The sequence below is a fragment of the Primulina eburnea genome, chromosome 14 (genome assembly GCF_022965805.1).
Source record: "Primulina eburnea isolate SZY01 chromosome 14, ASM2296580v1, whole genome shotgun sequence".
NCBI lineage: Eukaryota > Viridiplantae > Streptophyta > Magnoliopsida > Lamiales > Gesneriaceae > Primulina > Primulina eburnea.
In genome coordinates this window covers 9,517,115-9,534,962 of record NC_133114.1, presented here as the reverse complement: position 1 = coordinate 9,534,962, position 17,848 = coordinate 9,517,115, and the positions used below count along the sequence as shown (strand labels likewise).

The 17,848-nt window shown below is 39.0% G+C and overlaps 1 long non-coding RNA gene across 1 annotated transcript; it reads left to right on the top strand.

Annotated features, from left to right (window-relative positions):
• Window positions 1-10,189: 10,189 nt before the first annotated feature.
• On the top strand, window positions 10,190-10,833 carry LOC140813349 (uncharacterized). Its single transcript, XR_012113896.1, has 3 exons — window positions 10,190-10,325; window positions 10,423-10,496; window positions 10,588-10,833. It is a non-coding gene; the product is annotated as an uncharacterized lncRNA (long non-coding RNA).
• The last annotated feature ends 7,015 nt before the right edge of the window (window positions 10,834-17,848 follow it).

Genomic DNA, 17,848 nt, shown 5'->3' with positions numbered 1-17,848 from the left:
AATTATGGAGGATCTAGTCCGAGCTTGTGTGATCGATTTCCAAGGAAGTTGGGAACCGAAGTTACCTCTAATAGAGTTCACCTATAACAATAGCTACCAATCGTCTATAGGTATTGCTCCTTACGAGGCACTTTATGGGAGGAAGTATAGATCACTGAAACATTGGGATGAGGTTGGTGAAAGAGGGGAATTCGGCCGGACATGATCAAGCAAACAGTAGAGGTAGTAGTCAAAATCCAAGATAGGATGAAGACTGCTCAAAGTCGCCAAAATAGTTATGCTGATAAGCTACAAAAGGAGCTAGAGTTTGCAGTGGGTGACCACGTATTTGTGAAAGTAGCACTATGAAGGGTCTTATGAGACTTGGTAAGAAAGACAAACTTAGTCCGAGGTTCATAGGACCGTTTGAGATTTTAGAAAAGATTGGAACATTAGCTTATAGAGTGACATTGCCACCGACGCTAGCAGGAGTGCAGAATGTGTTCCATATCTCGATGCTGCGAAAGTACATATTGAATCCTTCACATGTACTAAATTATGAACATCTGCAGTTGACTCCAAATATGTCATACGATAAAATGCCTATACAAATATTGGATATGCAAGAAAGAAAGCTCCGAAATAATGTTATACAAATGGTCAAAGTCAATGGCTAAATCATTCGGAAGATGAAGCTACTTGGGAGACCGAGACTGACATGAGGAGTCGCTACTCGAAGTTATTTGGTAAGTTTTAATTTTAAGGCCGAAATTTCATAAGGCAGGGAGGAATCATAAGGTCCAAAATACGATAACATAATCCAACTACATGCAAATCTAGGAATAATGGAAAATACATAATTAAATTATATTAAATGCATTTACTGAAAGTGTTAGGCCTGTTTACATGTTTAAAATATGGTTTTATATTAGAATACATAAAATTGTGTTTTAAAGGTTATTCAAGACGCGATCGAGGAACGGCGATCAGAGATCATAAAGGGAAAATACTTTTATTAAAAGATTAATTTTAATTATTTAATATATGATATATTTAATGTGTTATTTTTGAAAATAATGCTTTTTGAAATGTTTTTACGCGCCGAGTCGTAGTTTAAACCGGTAATTGATTTTCGACGAAAATAATATTTTGTGGTTTTGAAAAATATTTTGACAAACAATGACATCGCGTCATTACTGAATTGTTCGGCAGATCTCTCTTGAATTGGTTCAGCAATAGCGGTAGTAAGAGCTTTGGTTTGATGATTATAGGTGGATTCCTCTCCAATTCTGGTCTCAAGCTCAAACATGTAACCTTATATCGTCAAACTAGGGATGTCAATTTCCTCCGAACCCGTTGGAGGATCCGATACCCGAACCGAATAGAAGAGGGTATGGAGGGATTTTTAGACCCGATTAAATAATTGGGTAATCGGGTATGAGGATTTTCGGGTTCGGGTATGGAGGCGGGTTTGATATAATCCGCCCACGTCCGACCAGAATACCCGTTTAAATTAATATATATATATATATATATATATATATATATATAAATATGTATGTATATATATATAAATATGTATGTATATATATGTTTGTGTGTGTGTATATATATATATAGTAATTATATTTATTTGTATTAAAGATTTATCTTCTCAAATCCAAGTAAATCGGTACTTTTTCTTGCTCTTCTATTTCACTTTCACTTTTATGTTTCAAGGTTTTACTACTCTTTTATTTTTCATTCAATTTTTCATCTTCTCCACATGTAAGTTTATTCCATCTTTGACTTCAAAAATTGAAAAATACTTTATTTCTTGATTATGGTTCATTGTATTCCTTTTTTGTTTGCTTATTTCCCAATTCATTGTATTCACATGTACTAATTTATGAACATCTGCAGTTGATTCCAAATATGTCATACGATAAAATGCCTATACAAATATTGGATATGCAAGAAAGAAAGCTCCGAAATAAGGTTATACAAATGGTCAAAGTCAATGGCTAAATCATTCGGAAGATGAAGCTACTTGGGAGACCGAGACTGACATGAGGAGTCGCTACTCGAAGTTATTTGGTAAGTTTTAAGTTTAAGGACGAAATTTCATAAGGCAGGGAGGAATCATAAGGTCCAAAATACGATAACATATTGTAGTATCCCGATGCCTAATTTGAGTTAATTATTGGATTAATTATATTTCGGTGGGATCGGAAGGACCGAACAGGGTTCGGATCGTCCGATCAGGGTTCGGATCGTCCGATCAGGATTCGGATCGTCCGAGACAGGTGGCTGGACCCGTGGAAGACATACAGGATTCGGATCGTCCGATCAGGGTTCGGATCGTCCGAGACAGGTGGCTGGACCCGTGGAAGACATGCAGGGTTCGGAAGGTCCGAAGTGTACCGGATCGGATCTTCCGAAGTGGATCGGATCTTCCGATCGTTGACTATAAATAGAGGTGCGAGGCTTCACTTTTTACTCGCCAATTCCGAGTGTTCCAGAGCGTTTTAGTCGTTTCTGATGGGTTTCTAGTCTTTTCCCGAGGTTCGGGCACTAGCAGGGAGCTACTGGTTTTGTAGCGGAGCTGTGCTCTAGTTGGGAGCTAGCGGCATCAGTGGGCTGACTACGGACGCAGGCTTGATTCTAGGGCTGATTGTTAGGATCTGCTGGTTTGAGGTACGAATGTACTATCCGAGATATCCTGGTCGAGTATACATTCTTATATGTGTTGCATGATTATTTGCTGCATTGATATATGTCATATGATGCATGCTATTATGTCACGTTTATTGCTGCATGTTACATTTCATCTTGAGCCGTATCTCTTTCGAGATAGCCTTTATTGTTGAGCTGTATCTCTTTCGAGATAAGCTATGTCTTGTGGGGCCGCTCAGCCCTGTCTTGTGGACGCATGGACACCAAGAGTACACAGTGGCCGACGGGTCCGGAGGGCTTCGGTGATCCGGGACATTTTAGGTCCACGTCTGATCTTGTAGTGGATGCAGTGACCCAGAGGAGTACCGCGCGGCACTATCCACTTGGCGCCTCTAGACTGAGCATATTGAGATCTTTTGTGACTCCTGTTTCTTGACTACCCTGTTATCATATCATAGCATGTGCATTTCATATAGGTTTGTATACTCATGCTTTTGTACTGGGCGTTCTTATCGCTCGCATCCTCGGTTTTTGTTTATCTTGGACACCCCATTCCCACGGGGCAGGCCTCAGGTTGGATGGCTCAGGAGGAGGATGATGAGGACGTTGAGTAGCCGGTTGGTTTAGTTCTTCAGTACTATTTGATTCGATATGGTTGTACCGCATATTTTTATTCTGAGTTGTTCTGGACTTCATTTGGGTTGTATAATTATCGTTTGTTGACCATTTTTTTTCCGCAATTATCTCTGATTGTATTAATTAAGTTAATTGCATGCTTAATTCTTGATTAGTAGGTGATTCTGGAACGGGTCACTACATTTATGGTATCAGAGCATGCATATGATTTTGGGATATAGATTCTGTTTTGGGATTTTCGTTGACCATTTTACCATTTTTCCCCATTCTATCTTGTAGCGATGGCTGACCACTTTGGTGATGAGAGTAGTCAGGGGAGTGTAGGTCGTTGGGGTGACCAGGACGATCGTAGGCGTCATCGTGAACATCGTCATCGTCGGGATGGCCCTAGGCGTTTTGAGATGCACCGTTTCATTCAGATGGTGCCTAAGCCTTTAGTCAGTGGTGAGACTCCCGATGTTGCTGAGGATTGGTTAGAGCGCATGGAGAGTTGTTTCCGTGCATTCCAGTGCACCGAAGAGCAGCAGATGGAGACCCTTAGTTTTCTTCTCGAGGGCCGTGCGCGTAAGTGGTGGCGATCGACTTCTGCGCCGTTAGTCCAGTCTCAGGGTAGGGTGACTTGGGCCGATTTCCGTGCAGTTTTCATGCAGCTATATTTTCCTCCAGCCCTTTGCCAGGCAAAGACGATTGAACTTCTGAATCTTAAGCAGGGTAGTATGTCTGTTGATGAATATCAGCAGAAGTTCTTCGAGTTGTTACCCTTTGCTCCTCATATTAGTGGCAGTTCTGAGGCCAAGTATGACCATTTCCTTCAGGGTCTTAACCAGGAGATCTTTGATCGAGTCACTGTCTGCGATAATCCTACTTCTTATGATGGGTTAGTGAACCGGTGTCGCCAGGCAGAGATCAGTCTCCAGCGTGGTAGGTCTATTCTTTCTTCTAGACCTCCGAATACTTTGAGCCCTCGATCTCAGTCTTTCAAGAAGTCAGGTTCTTCTTCTTCTGGATCTGGATCTCGGTCTAGCGGTGTTTTTCGCTTTGGTAAGAAGAAGGTTTCTTGTGTGCATTGTGGGAAGAACCATCCATCGGAGCAGTGCCGATCAGCCGCGGGAGCTTGTTTTCAGTGCGGAGAGATGGGTCATCTTAAGAAGAATTTTCCTCAGTTGCGAGGTGGAGCAGGATCTGGTTCCGGATCTCAGACGACTGTTCAGCAGAGGATGCAGGGTCAGGCAATGGGTAGTTCAAACCTTCGACCTCGTGCCCAAGGTCAGGTATTTGCGCTGAACCAGGATCAGGCTGCAGATGAGACAGGGAGAGTCATAGCAGGTACTTTTTGTTTATGCGGTATTCCTGCTTTTGTTCTTATTGATACCGGAGCATCACATTCCTTCATTTCTGCACGATTTGTTAAGCGTCATAAGTTACCGTATGTTTCTCTAGACGTCATTCTTTCCGTTTGTACTCCGATGGGTCATTCGGTGTTAGCAAAGCGTCTAGTGATGGGTTGTCCCTTAGATTTTGAGGGTAACGAATTGACTGCGAATCTTATGATCCTAGAAATGGAAGATTTTGATTGTATTTTGGGTATAGACCTATTGACTACCTACCGAGCTACTGTGGATTGTTACCAGAAGCTTGTTCAGTTTCGTACGACTGAGAGCTCTAGTTGGTTTTTCTATGGTGAGGGAGCGCGACCTCCGATGCCAGTGGTATCTGCTCTAAAAGCCTGTCGTGCTTTAGAGTCGGGCGGGGAAGGCTACCTCATCTATGCGATTGATTCATCCACATGTAGTGTTGGTACAGATGATATTCCAGTAGTTTGTGAATTTCCTGATGTTTTCCCAAATGAGATTCCTGGTTTTCCTCCGATTAGAGAGGTGGAATTTGGCATCGAGTTAATGCCAGGAACTACACCGATTTCTCGTGCCCCCTATCGTCTGGCTCCGTCGGAGATGAGGGAACTGAAGCAACAATTGCAGGATCTTCTTGATAAAGGTTATATTCGCCCAAGTGTTTCACCTTGGGGAGCTCCAGTCTTGTTTGTCAAGAAAAAGGATGGATCGATGCGATTGTGTATTGATTATCGCCAGCTGAATCGTGTGACGATCAAAAACAAGTATCCATTACCTCGTATTGATGACTTGTTCGATCAGCTTCAGGGTACCTCTATTTACTCCAAGATTGACTTGCGATCGGGTTATCATCAGTTGAGAGTTAGAGATGATGATATTTCCAAGACTGCATTTAGTACTCGATATGGGCATTACGAGTTTCTAGTTATGCCATTCGGATTGACAAATGCGCCAGCGGTGTTCATGGATCTGATGAACCGAGTCTTTCGGGATTTTTTAGATCAGTTTGTTGTGGTTTTCATCGACGATATCTTGATTTATTCTCACAGTGTGGAAGAGCATACCCATCACTTGAGGATTGTGTTGCAGATTCTTCGCGAGAAGCAATTGTATGCTAAGCTGAGTAAGTGCGAGTTCTGGATTAATCGTGTAGTATTCCTTGGTCATGTGATTTCCAAGGAAGGAGTTTCTGTGGATCCTAGCAAGATTGAGGCAGTGCTGAATTGGTCACGTCCGACGACAGTGGCCGAGATCCGTAGTTTTCTAGGTCTGGCGGGGTATTATCGTCGCTTCATCGTGAATTTCTCTCAGGTAGCTAGACCATTGACGCAACTTACTCGGAAGGATGTTCCATTTGAGTGGTCATCTGAGTGCGAAGATAGTTTCAGAGAGCTTCGTCGACTTCTGACTTCTGCACCTGTTTTGGCGTTACCGTCAGGATCTGATGGTTTCAGTGTTTACACCGATGCCTCTTTTCAAGGCTTAGGGTGTGTGTTGACGCAGAATGGTCATGTGATCGCTTATGCTTCCAGACAGTTAAAATCTCACGATGAGAAGTACCCTATTCATGATTTAGAATTAGCTGCTATTGTGTTTGCGCTAAAGATCTGGCGTCATTATTTGTACGGTGTTCAGTTTGAAATCTTTACTGATCATAAGAGTCTGAAGTATCTGTTCACTCAGGCTGAGTTGAACATGAGACAACGTCGTTGGATGGATCTACTTAAAGATTATGACTGTGTGATCAAGTACCATCCAGGTTCTGCGAATCTCACAGCCGATGCTCTTAGTCGCAAGGTGAGAGCCTCTGCACTTCAGACCAGTGCTATGTCTAGTACTGTCCAGGATTGTTGTTCGTTGGGGTTTAAGTTCAAACATCGGAAAGGTATGGGGAGCATATCGCGATGGACTTCATTACTCACTTGCCATTGTCTTCGAGGAACAGTGATGCTATTTGGGTAGTGGTGGATCGACTCACCAAGTCTGCTCATTTTCTGCCATATAACCGTGATTTCACTTTCGATCGTATGGCTCGATTGTATATTCAAGAGATTTTACGTTTGCATGGAGTGCCAGTCAGTATTGTTAGTGACAGAGATCCTCGTTTTACCTCACGATTTTGGGGTAGTTTCCAGTCAGCATTGGGTACTTCACTAAGTTTGAGTACGGCTTATCATCCAGAGACCGACGGTCAGTCAGAGAGGACTATCCGTACACTTGAGGATATGTTGCGAGCTTGTGTTATGGATTTCGGAACCGCTTGGCATGATCATTTGCCTTTGATTGAGTTCGCGTACAACAACAACTATCATCGTAGTATTGGTATGGCACCATTTGAGGCGTTGTATGGACGACGTTGTCGTACTCCATTATTCTGGGACGAAGTTGGGGAACGACATGTTGAGGGACCGGAGTTAGTCCAGCAGGCTATTGATAAGGTTGCAGTAATCAAGAAACGGATTAAGATTGCTCAGGATCGACAGGCTAGTTATGCGAACACCAAGCGTCGACCTCTTCAATTTAAGCCAGGTGAGAAAGTGTTTCTCCGAGTTTCGCCTTTTCGCAGGATTTTGAGATTTGGTCTCAAGGGTAAGCTGTCTCCGAGATTTATTGGTCCATTTGAAATATTGGAAAGCGTGGGAGATTTGGCTTACAGACTTGCATTGCCGCCGTACCTATCAAGTATTCATGATGTGTTCCACGTATCTTTGTTGAGACGATACGTAGCGGATGAGTCTCATGTTTTGCATCCGACAGAAGTTCAGCTGAATCCGGATTTGTCTTTTGTAGAAAGACCGGTTTCGATCTTAGACCGGAAGGATAAGGTACTGCGGAATAAGATCATTCCTCTTGTCTTAGTGCAGTGGCAGCGCCGAGGGACTGAAGAAGCTACTTGGGAACTAGAGAGTCATATGCGGTCAGAGCATCCAGAGTTGTTCTAGTTGTAGTATTTTCAGTTATGATTGTAATTTCAGTTGTACTTTCGGTTGTAATTCATTCTTAAGTTGAATGTATTGTTGTTCAGAATTGTCATTCTTCAGACACGATTTCGCGGACGAAATTCTTTTTAGGGGGGGAGAATGTAGTATTCCGATGCCTAATTTGAGTTAATTATTGGATTAATTATATTTCGGTGGGATCGGAAGGACCGAACAGGGTTCGGATCGTCCGATCAGGGTTCGGATCGTCCGATCAGGATTCGGATCGTCCGAGACAGGTGGCTGGACCCGTGGAAGACATGCAGGATTCGGATCGTCCGATCAGGGTTCGGATCGTCCGAGACAGGTGGCTGGACCCGTGGAAGACATGCAGGGTTCGGAAGGTCCGAAGTGTACCGGATCGGATCTTCCGAAGTGGATCGGATCTTCCGATCGTTGACTATAAATAGAGGCGCGAGGCTTCACTTTTTACTCGCCAATTCCGAGTGTTCCAGAGCGTTTTAGTCGTTTCTGATGGGTTTCTAGTCTTTTCCCGAGGTTCGGGCACTAGCAGGGAGCTACTGGTTTTGTAGCGGAGCTGTGCTCTAGTTGGGAGCTAGCGGCATCAGTGGGCTGACTACGGACGCAGGCTTGATTCTAGGGCTGATTGTTAGGATCTGCTGGTTTGAGGTACGAAAGTACTATCCGAGATATCCTGGTCGAGTATACATTCTTATATGTGTTGCATGATTATTTGCTGCATTGATATATGTCATATGATGCATGCTATTATGTCACGCTTATTGCTGCATGTTACATTTCATCTTGAGCCGTATCTCTTTCGAGATAGCCTTTATTGTTGAGCTGTATCTCTTTCGAGATAAGCTATGTCTTGTGGGGCCGCTCGGCCCTGTCTTGTGGACGCATGGACACCAAGAGTACACAGTGGCCGACGGGTCCGGAGGGCTTCGGTGATCCGGGACATTTTAGGTCCACGTCTGATCTTGTAGTGGATGCAGTGACCCAGAGGAGTACCGCGCGGCACTATCCACTTGGCGCCTCTAGACTGAGCATATTGAGATCTTTTGTGACTCCTGTTTCTTGACTACCCTGGTATCATATCATAGCATGTGCATTTCATATAGGTTTGTATACTCATGCTTTTGTACTGGGCGTTCTTATCGCTCACGTCCTCGGTTTTTGTTTATCTTGGACACCCCATTCCCACGGGGCATGCCTCAGGTTGGATGGCTCAGGAGGAGGATGATGAGGACGTTGAGTAGCCGGTTGGTTTAGTTCTTCAGTACTATTTGATTCGATATGGTTGTACCGCATATTTTTATTCTGAGTTGTTCTGGACTTCATTTGGGTTGTATAATTATCGTTTGTTGACCATTTTTTTTCTGCAATTATCTCTGATTGTATTAATTAAGTTAATTGCATGCTTAATTCTTGATTATTAGGTGATTCTGGAACGGGTCACTACACATATTAATCCAACTACATGCAAATCTAGGAATAATGGAAAATACATAATTAAATTATATTAATTGCATTTATTGAATGTGATAGGCCTGTTTACATGTTTAAAATATGGTTTTATATTAGAATACATAAAATTGTGTTTTAAAGGTTATTCAAGACGCGATCGAGGAACGGAGATCAGAGATCATAAAGGTAAATTACTTTTATTAAAAGATTAATTTTAATTATTTAATATATGATATATTTAATGTGTTATTTTTGAAAATAATGCTTTTTGAAATGTTTTTACGCGCCGAGTCGTAGTTTAAACCGGTAATTGATTTTCGACGAAAATAATGTTCTTTGGTTTTGAAAAATATTTTGACAAAAAATGACATCGCGTCATTACTGAATTGTTCGGCAGATCTCTCTTGAATTGGTTCAGCAATAGCGGCAGTAAGAGCTTTGGTTTGATGATTATAGGTGGATTCCTCTCCAGTTCTGGTCTCAAGCTCAAACATGTAAGCTTATATCGTCAAAGTCTAGGGATGTCAATTTCCTCCGAACCCGTTGGAGGATCCGATACCCGACCCGAATAGAAGAGGGTATGGAGGGATTTTTAGACCCGATTAAATAATTGGGTAATCGGGTATGGGGATTTTCGGGTTCGGGTATGGAGGCGGGTTTGATATAATCCGACCCACGTCCGACCTGAATACCCGTTTAAATTAATATATATATATATATATATAAATATATGTATGTATATATATGTTTGTGTGTGTATATATATATAGTAATTATATTTATTTATATTAAAGATTCATCTTTTCAAATCCAAGTAAATCGGTACTTTTTCTTTTCTCTTCTCTTTCACTTTCACTTTTATGTTTCAAGGTTTTACTACTCTTTTATTTTTCATTCAATTTTTCATCTTCTCCACATGTAAGTTTATTCCATCTTTGACTTCAAAAATTGAAAAATAATTTATTTCTTGATTATGGTTCATTGTATTCCTTTTTTGTTTGCATATTTCCCAATTCATTGTATTCCAAGTTTGACTTCAAAAATTTGGAAGACAAAGTGTTGCCTAGAAATTTTGATTTTGACATATTGGAGTAGTGGAAGACCAATGGAATCAAATATCCCACTTTGATGAGGATGACACGAGATCTACTTGCCATTCCAATATCGACGGTGGCTTCATAATCATCATTTAGTACTGGTGGCAGATTGGTGAGTTCCCATAGAAGCAGGCTTCATCCAAAAACCATAGAAGCGTTGATGTGCACTCAAAGTTGGTTATTGAATGAGAAACAAGGTAATATAAATTGCATTTTTAATTTTTATTGTTTTTGAACAAAAATATTATCAATTTACAATATACAATAATGATTTTTTTTCTTTTAAATTTGTAGCTACAAGTTCACAAGAAACGGAAGCATATTACTCTTCAGTTGAATATGATGAGGACACTATTGATGTTGATGCTGTAAGTTTTTAATACAATTTAATTTTGTTAAATTTGACATTGAAAATATACTTTTGGGTCAATTATTATATTGTTATTCATCATTTTGTAGGACACTACAATGTCAAGTGATGAAGACATGTACGATTAGTTCGGAGATAAACCGATCTAGTTTGATTTTGGGTTGATAATGTTTACATATGATTAAACTAGAGGTAGCCCATAGATGATTAATCAATTGAATTATGAATTTTTGGATATGATGTAAATTCTACTATATTTTTGTTGAATTGCGTACTTTTGTTCCACTAATATAAACTATTTTCAATATTTTGTTATTTTTTGTATGAAGTTTATTATGTAAATTTTTATCATTAATACTTTTTCTTATTGTTCATTTAAATAATTTTTTAAATATTCATAACTTCATTGAAACAATTTAAATTCGAAAATTTTCAATTATATATGTTAATAGGGTATTTGGGTAGGGTATGGGTATCACATAATCCGATGGGTATGGGGATGATGATGAAATTCAATACCCGATGGGTATGGAGATGGGTATGGGGATGAATTTAATAAATGGGTATGGAGATGGATGTATGAAATCCGACCCATACCCCACCCATTGCCATCCCTACATCAAACAAGTCATCAAACTCTAACTTGTTCCAATATTTGGACTACTGTTTTAACATCTCATTCCCTCGGAAGATCTTTTATCACTTTTAGTGCAATTTTATGTTAGTATATTATTTTCCCAGAGTTTTCAACTCGATAATGATGTCGTTAAATCTTTCATCAAAGTCATTCAACGACTCCACCAGACATTATCTTGAAAATCTCAAAATTTTTGCATTGCAACAAGAAGCTTATTTTATTATGTCAGATCATTGCCTTCACAAAGCTGACAAATTTCCTTTATAATGACACACATCTTCATTTTCTGAAACTGTTCTTGTCTAGGATTTTGTACAGATTTCTTTCAATACATTATTAATAAATGATCATATACATCTGGTGTCGATGTGATGTCGACTTATGCAATGTCGATCCCAGTGAAAAAATGATCATGATTATGATAAATCAAAAATTGATATCATAGACGATGGAAATTGTAAATAAACGAGCATAAAAGAATAAAATAATAATTTTCTCGAAATAAAATGCGATCAGTCAAACACATAAAATGATCGTATGTGACGTGATGAATTGCTTGGTTTTAAAAGAAATCAGTTAATGCTTCAAACTGGAAAAATGCAATCAGTCATTAGTTGAGCGCAAGTAAAAATGTATTAGGATGAAGTCCGCTCGACAACATGGTTATTTGGTTAAGAATTGATGGGAGTAGGAGGAGATGACTATGATTGAAAAATTATTCCTTAAAACCAAAAAAAAAAAAATCTCAAATGGTTGCATACCCAACCCATTTAAGCCGGGATCCTACAAATATCATTCATTAAATTCATTTATTCTTTGAAAATAAAGTTAAGACAAGGCCAAAATAACATGAGAGATGCTCTAGTTCAATTGAAATAGTTGTGTAACTAATTGGGCGTATGGACGTGACCTAGATGTTTATTCTTCTGTATGAAATAGTATATAAAAGACAATATTTATCTCTATTTTTATATTTTAAATCATCTTTCGTCTTTGATCCACTTACATGTCAATTTTTTTCGGTACATTATCTTTTCTTATTCGGCTATTTTAGACCATTCTCTTTCCGGAGTTCCAATTTCTGCTGGAAAAAGCTGACAAGGCGGTGACTGAAGCTAATGTGGGTAAACAATCGGACATTTCTTTTTCTTTTTTTCACAACTAGGACGCCATTTATTAGAGAAAATTATTTTTTTGGTCCAGTTGTTTGTTACATTTTTTGGGTTCACCGACTTTTCAAATATATCAGATTATTTAAGGATACTACCATAACATCTCTTGCACAATAAGGCCAACTTTGATCATTAAAACGAACCATGCATGGTTTTGGTTTTATTGTACAACATAAACTTTACATGATTTGTTGACAAATTCAAGCATGTTTTGTATTCAAACTATTTTTCAAAGTTTGGTTCAAAGTTAGGCTACCAAACTTTGAAAACATATCCTTCATTCACACTTCACCAAACCCAAATTTTTTCCTATAAATACCATACATTTTCATCTATTCAAACAATCCCAAGACAAGCAAAAAAACAAACAATTGAGTGTTGTATAGCCTAGTCATTTAGATAAATTTTAGTATGCTCTGTGGTTGCGGCAATGTCCGATCTTCCACATCAGAAAGAATTTTCTATGTGATTAGAGTTGTGTGAGTTCCACTTTGAAAGTGAGATTAAGTATGTCAACCAAGAATAATTATTCTTGAAGTTCTTGGTGTCCCTTAAGTTGTTCTAGGGAGAGTTGTTATCTCCTATTGTTGTAGGAACGATTTGTACCCATTATTCATATAGTGGATTTCGTTTGTTGGACTTTGGTCTCGTGGTTTTTCACTAATTGGGTTTTCCACGTAAAAATCCTTGTGTCGGTTTCTTCATCATTGTTGATATCGTGAAAATATTTTGAACTGGTATTACCCCTAAAGGGAAAAGATTAAACGCTTCCACTGTACGAAAAGTTATTTAACTTGGCTATCTTTCCCAACAAGTGGTATCAGAGCCACAATAAGATACATGGAAGAATCCATTGGAGGGATGTTTAAACTCAACTGATCAAATTATTCCATATGGAAGGCAAGCATGTTGGACCTGCTATATTGCAAAGATCTGTATTTGCCATTGAGTGGTGATAGTGCCAAGCCAGAAAACATATCAAACGAAGAATGGACTATACTACATCAAAAAGCTGTCGGTTTTATACGACGTTTTATCGAACACAATATCTTTCATCACTTTGCGAATGAGAATAACTTACCAAGTTCTAATCAAACAATCTCTCAGCATGAAGATTACCCTGGATGACGAAGTTACGGCACTATTATTACTGAGCTCCTCGCCAGATAGTTGGGATACTCTTGTGGTGTCGCTCAGTAATTCTGCTCCTATTGGAAAACTGACATTACAAACAGTCGAAGATTGTCTTCTAAAGAAAGGAGCAAGAAGCCAACTCTGAAACTAAGGCATTAGTTACAGAAATCGTTGATAATCGAGGAAGAAATTACACCTGAGGACCTCATAAAGGAAGAGACAAATCCAGAGGAAAGTCCAAGACCAGAAAAGAATTCAAATGCCATTGTTGTGGAGGACCAAATCACTATGAAAGATAATGCAGAAAAAAGAAGAGAGATCAAAGGAATGGGACAAAGTCGGAAGAGAAAGACACGGCTGCAGTTACATCTGATGGCGATATTATCATCCTTGGTGATGATGCATGTGTCAGTATATCATACCAGCAAACTGATTGGATTATTGACTCGGGAGCTTCATATCATATTACTCAACACAGAGATATGTTTGCGTCATACTCAAGTGGAAACTTTGGCAAGGTTAGAATGGCCAATCAAGGTTTGACTGAGGTCGTTGGTATGGGGAGCATTGTCTTGGAGACAGATACAGGGTGTCATCTCAATCTCAGAGATATTCGACATGTTACAGATATTTGATTTAACATCATCTCTACAGGAAAGCTTGATGATGATGGTTGTTACAGTCACTTTGGTGAAGGAAAATGGAAACTCACCAACAGGATCTCTTATTATTGCTAGAGGTATTAAGCAAAATTCTCTTTACCTCATGCGAGAAAAAATATCAAATGGAGAGGTTCATGCATCTACAAAAACCTCATCCATTGAGTTGTGGCACAAGAGACTTGGACATATTAGCCAGAAGGGAATGGAAACTTTGGCTAAGAGAAAACTCCTTCCTGAAGTATCTGGTATGCATTTGGAAAGTCGTGTTGATTGTTTGGCCGGAAAACAACACAGAGTTGCATTTCAAAGTTTTTCTTCATCAAGAAAACCTCAACGCTTGGAGTTAGTACATACAGATTTGTGTTACACGAAAGACATAACTCTCGGTGGTGCGCTGTATTTTGTGACCTTTATTGATGATTTCTCACGAAAGGTCTGGTTCTTTGCGCTGAAATCTAAAGATCATGTCCTTGAGGTCTTTAAGCATTTTCACGCAAAAGTTGAAAGAGAAACAAGAAAGAAACTGAAGTTTATTTGTTCTGACAATGGTGGTGAATATAGGGGTCCTTTTGAGCAATACTGTATAACTCATGGTATCAGGCTCGAGAAAAGTGTTCCAAAAACCCCTCAGCACAATGGTCTACCTGAAAGTATGAATAGGACAATTTGTGAAAAGATAAAGTGTATGTTATCACACTCCAAATTGCCCAATTCTTTTTTGGGGCGAAGCTATGAGAACTGCAATTGATTTGATCAACCTTTCTCCATCAGCTTCGTTAGATGGTGATGTTTCTAACAAAGTTTGGACAGGGAAAGATGTCTCATACAAACAATTGAGAGTGTTTGGTTGCAAAGCATTTGTTCATATACAAAAAGATGAAAGATCCAAGCTTGATGACAAATCCAAAAAGTGCATATTTTTGGTTATAGCCATGAAGAGTTCGGATACAGATTATGGGATCCATTGAATCAAAAGATTGTTACAAGCCTAGATGTTGTATTCCTCGAAGATGAAGTTTATTCTGATGTGGAACACAACAAACAATAACAATCATCCAATTCAGAAATTCCCGTAAATTTAGATCCATTTTATTTCCCCACAGTTCAGGATCACGGGAGAGAAACACAAACTGAGCATGACGAGATAGTTGAGCCAATAGATGCTCAAGACAACTCTTCAACTCCACCTTCAGAAACAGAGATCAGAAGGTCCACCAGACAAAGAATACCTTCTATGAGATACAACCCACATGATTATGTGATGATCACTGATGGTGGAGAACCAGAGAGTTTCAAAGAAGTTGTATCAAGCACAGAAAAAGATAAGTGGATCGAAGCAATGAAAGAAGAGTTGCAATCGCTTCATGAAAATCACACCTACAACTTAGTAAAGCTACCAAAAGGTAAGAAAACACTCAAAAATAAATGGGTTTACAAGTTGAAGACTGAAGAAAATAAATCACAACTAAGGTACAAAGCGAGGCTGGTTGTGAAGGGATTCAGCTAGAAGAAATTTGTTGATTTTGATGAAATTTTCTCATCAGTGGTGAAGATGTCCTCTATCATAGTTGTTCTGGGACTTGCAGCTAGTATGGATCTGGACATAGAACAATTCAATGTTAAGACTGCATTTTTTCATGGTGATCTAGATGAAGAAATATATATGGAGCAACCTGAAGGATTCATAGTTAAAGGCATAGAGGATATGGTGTGTCGACTAAACAAAAGTTTGTAGGGGTTGAAACAAGCTCCAAGACAGTAGTACAAGAAGTTTGATACATTCATGATGAATCAATGGGTACGGCAGAATCAATTCTGATAATTGTGTATTTGTTAAGAAATATGACAGAATGATATCATCATCTTATTGTTGTATGTTGATTGTATGTTGATCATTGGTCATGATCCAAGCAAGATAGAAAAGCCTAAGGGGGAGCTTAACAAGTCTTTTGCAATGAAAGTCTTAGGACCAGCAAAACATATTCTTGGAATGAAGATCTCTACAGATATGGCCAATAAGAAACTATGGTTATCTCATGAACAATACATTGGGAAAGTTCTTGAAAGATTCAAAATAGATAAAGCAAAGGCTGTTGGTACTCTACTTGCAGATCATTTCAAACTATGTTTCATTTCATTGTCCCACAAGTGAGGAAGAAAAGAAAGAAATGGAAAGGGTTCTTTATGCTTCAGCAGTCGGCAGTTTGATCACGCAGTTGGCATGGTAAGTCGATTTCTCTCAAATCCTGGCAAAGATCACTGGTCAGCAGTGAAATGGATATTCCGATATCTGAGTGGTACTTATAGGCTTTGTTTGAGATTCGAAACTAGTCAAACTGTGTTAGAAGGTTATACTGATGCAGATATGGCTGGTGATGTTGATTCTAGAAAGTCCACATCCGGATACTTGCTGACATTTGCAGGGGAGCAGTCTCATGGCAATCAAAACTTCAAAATTGCGTGGCATGTCCACAACAGAAGCCGAGTACATAGTCACAACTGAAGCATGTAAAGAACTACTATGGTTGAAGAAGTTTCTACAAGAGTTAGGTTTGAGATAAGACAAATTTACGCTCTACTGTGATAGTCAGAGTGCAATTCATTTGAGTAAGAACTCCAGTTTACACTCAAGGTCAAAGCATATTGATGTAAGGTATCATTGGATACTGGATGCGTTGAACGAGAAATTGTTACATTTTGAGAAGATACATACCGATGATAATGGTTCCGATATGTTTAAGAAGTCGTTGTCCAAAGAAAAGCTGGAAAACTGTAGAAATATTGGAGGCTTGTTTGAATCTACAAAATCAAGCTTGAGGGGGAGAATTGTTGACACATTCAAGCATGTTTTGTATTCAAACTATTTTTCAAAGTTTGGTTCAAAGTTAGGCTACCAAACTTTGAAAACTTATCCATCAATCACACTTCACCAAACCCAAAATTTTTCCTATAAATACCATACATTTTCATCCATTCAAACCATCCAAAGACCAGCAAAAACACAAGAAATTGAGTGTTGTATAGCTTAGTCATTTTGATAAATTTTAGTATGCTCTGTGGTTGCGGCAATGTCCGATCTTCCACATCAGAAAGAATTTTCTATGTGATTAGAGTTGTGTAAGTTCTACTTCGAAAGTGAGATTGAGTAAGTCATCCAAGAATAACTATTCTTGAAGTTCTTGGTGTCCCCTAAGTTGTTCTAGGGAGAGTTGTTGTTATCTCTTATTGTTGTAGGAACGATTTGTACCCATTATTCATATAGTGGAGATTTATTTTGTTGGACTTCGGTCTCATGGTTTTTCCCTAATTTGGGTCTTCCACGTAAAAATCCTTGTGTCCGTTTCTTCATCATTGTTGATATCGTGAAAATATTTTGATCCGGTATTACCGCTAAATGGAAAAGAATTAATGCTTCCGCTGTGCAAAAAGTTATTTAACTTGGCTATCTTTCCCAACATGATTGAAGCCTCACACCACACGATATTACATTTGATAGTTACGACTCCCAAATAATAATACAACACACATTTTGAAATGGAGACTTTGAACAAAATTACAACTGTTTTTAACCGCCTTCGATTCCATGCATTGGTTCAAAGCATATCAAAAGCACCAACGAGATCTTAGAAGGCAAAAGTATTTACAATCGAACAACTTGCGATGAAGATGTATATACTGTATGGAGATGCCATTTTTCTCACATCGACTGCAAGATGAAGACATCAATAACCTGGGGCTGTTTGTA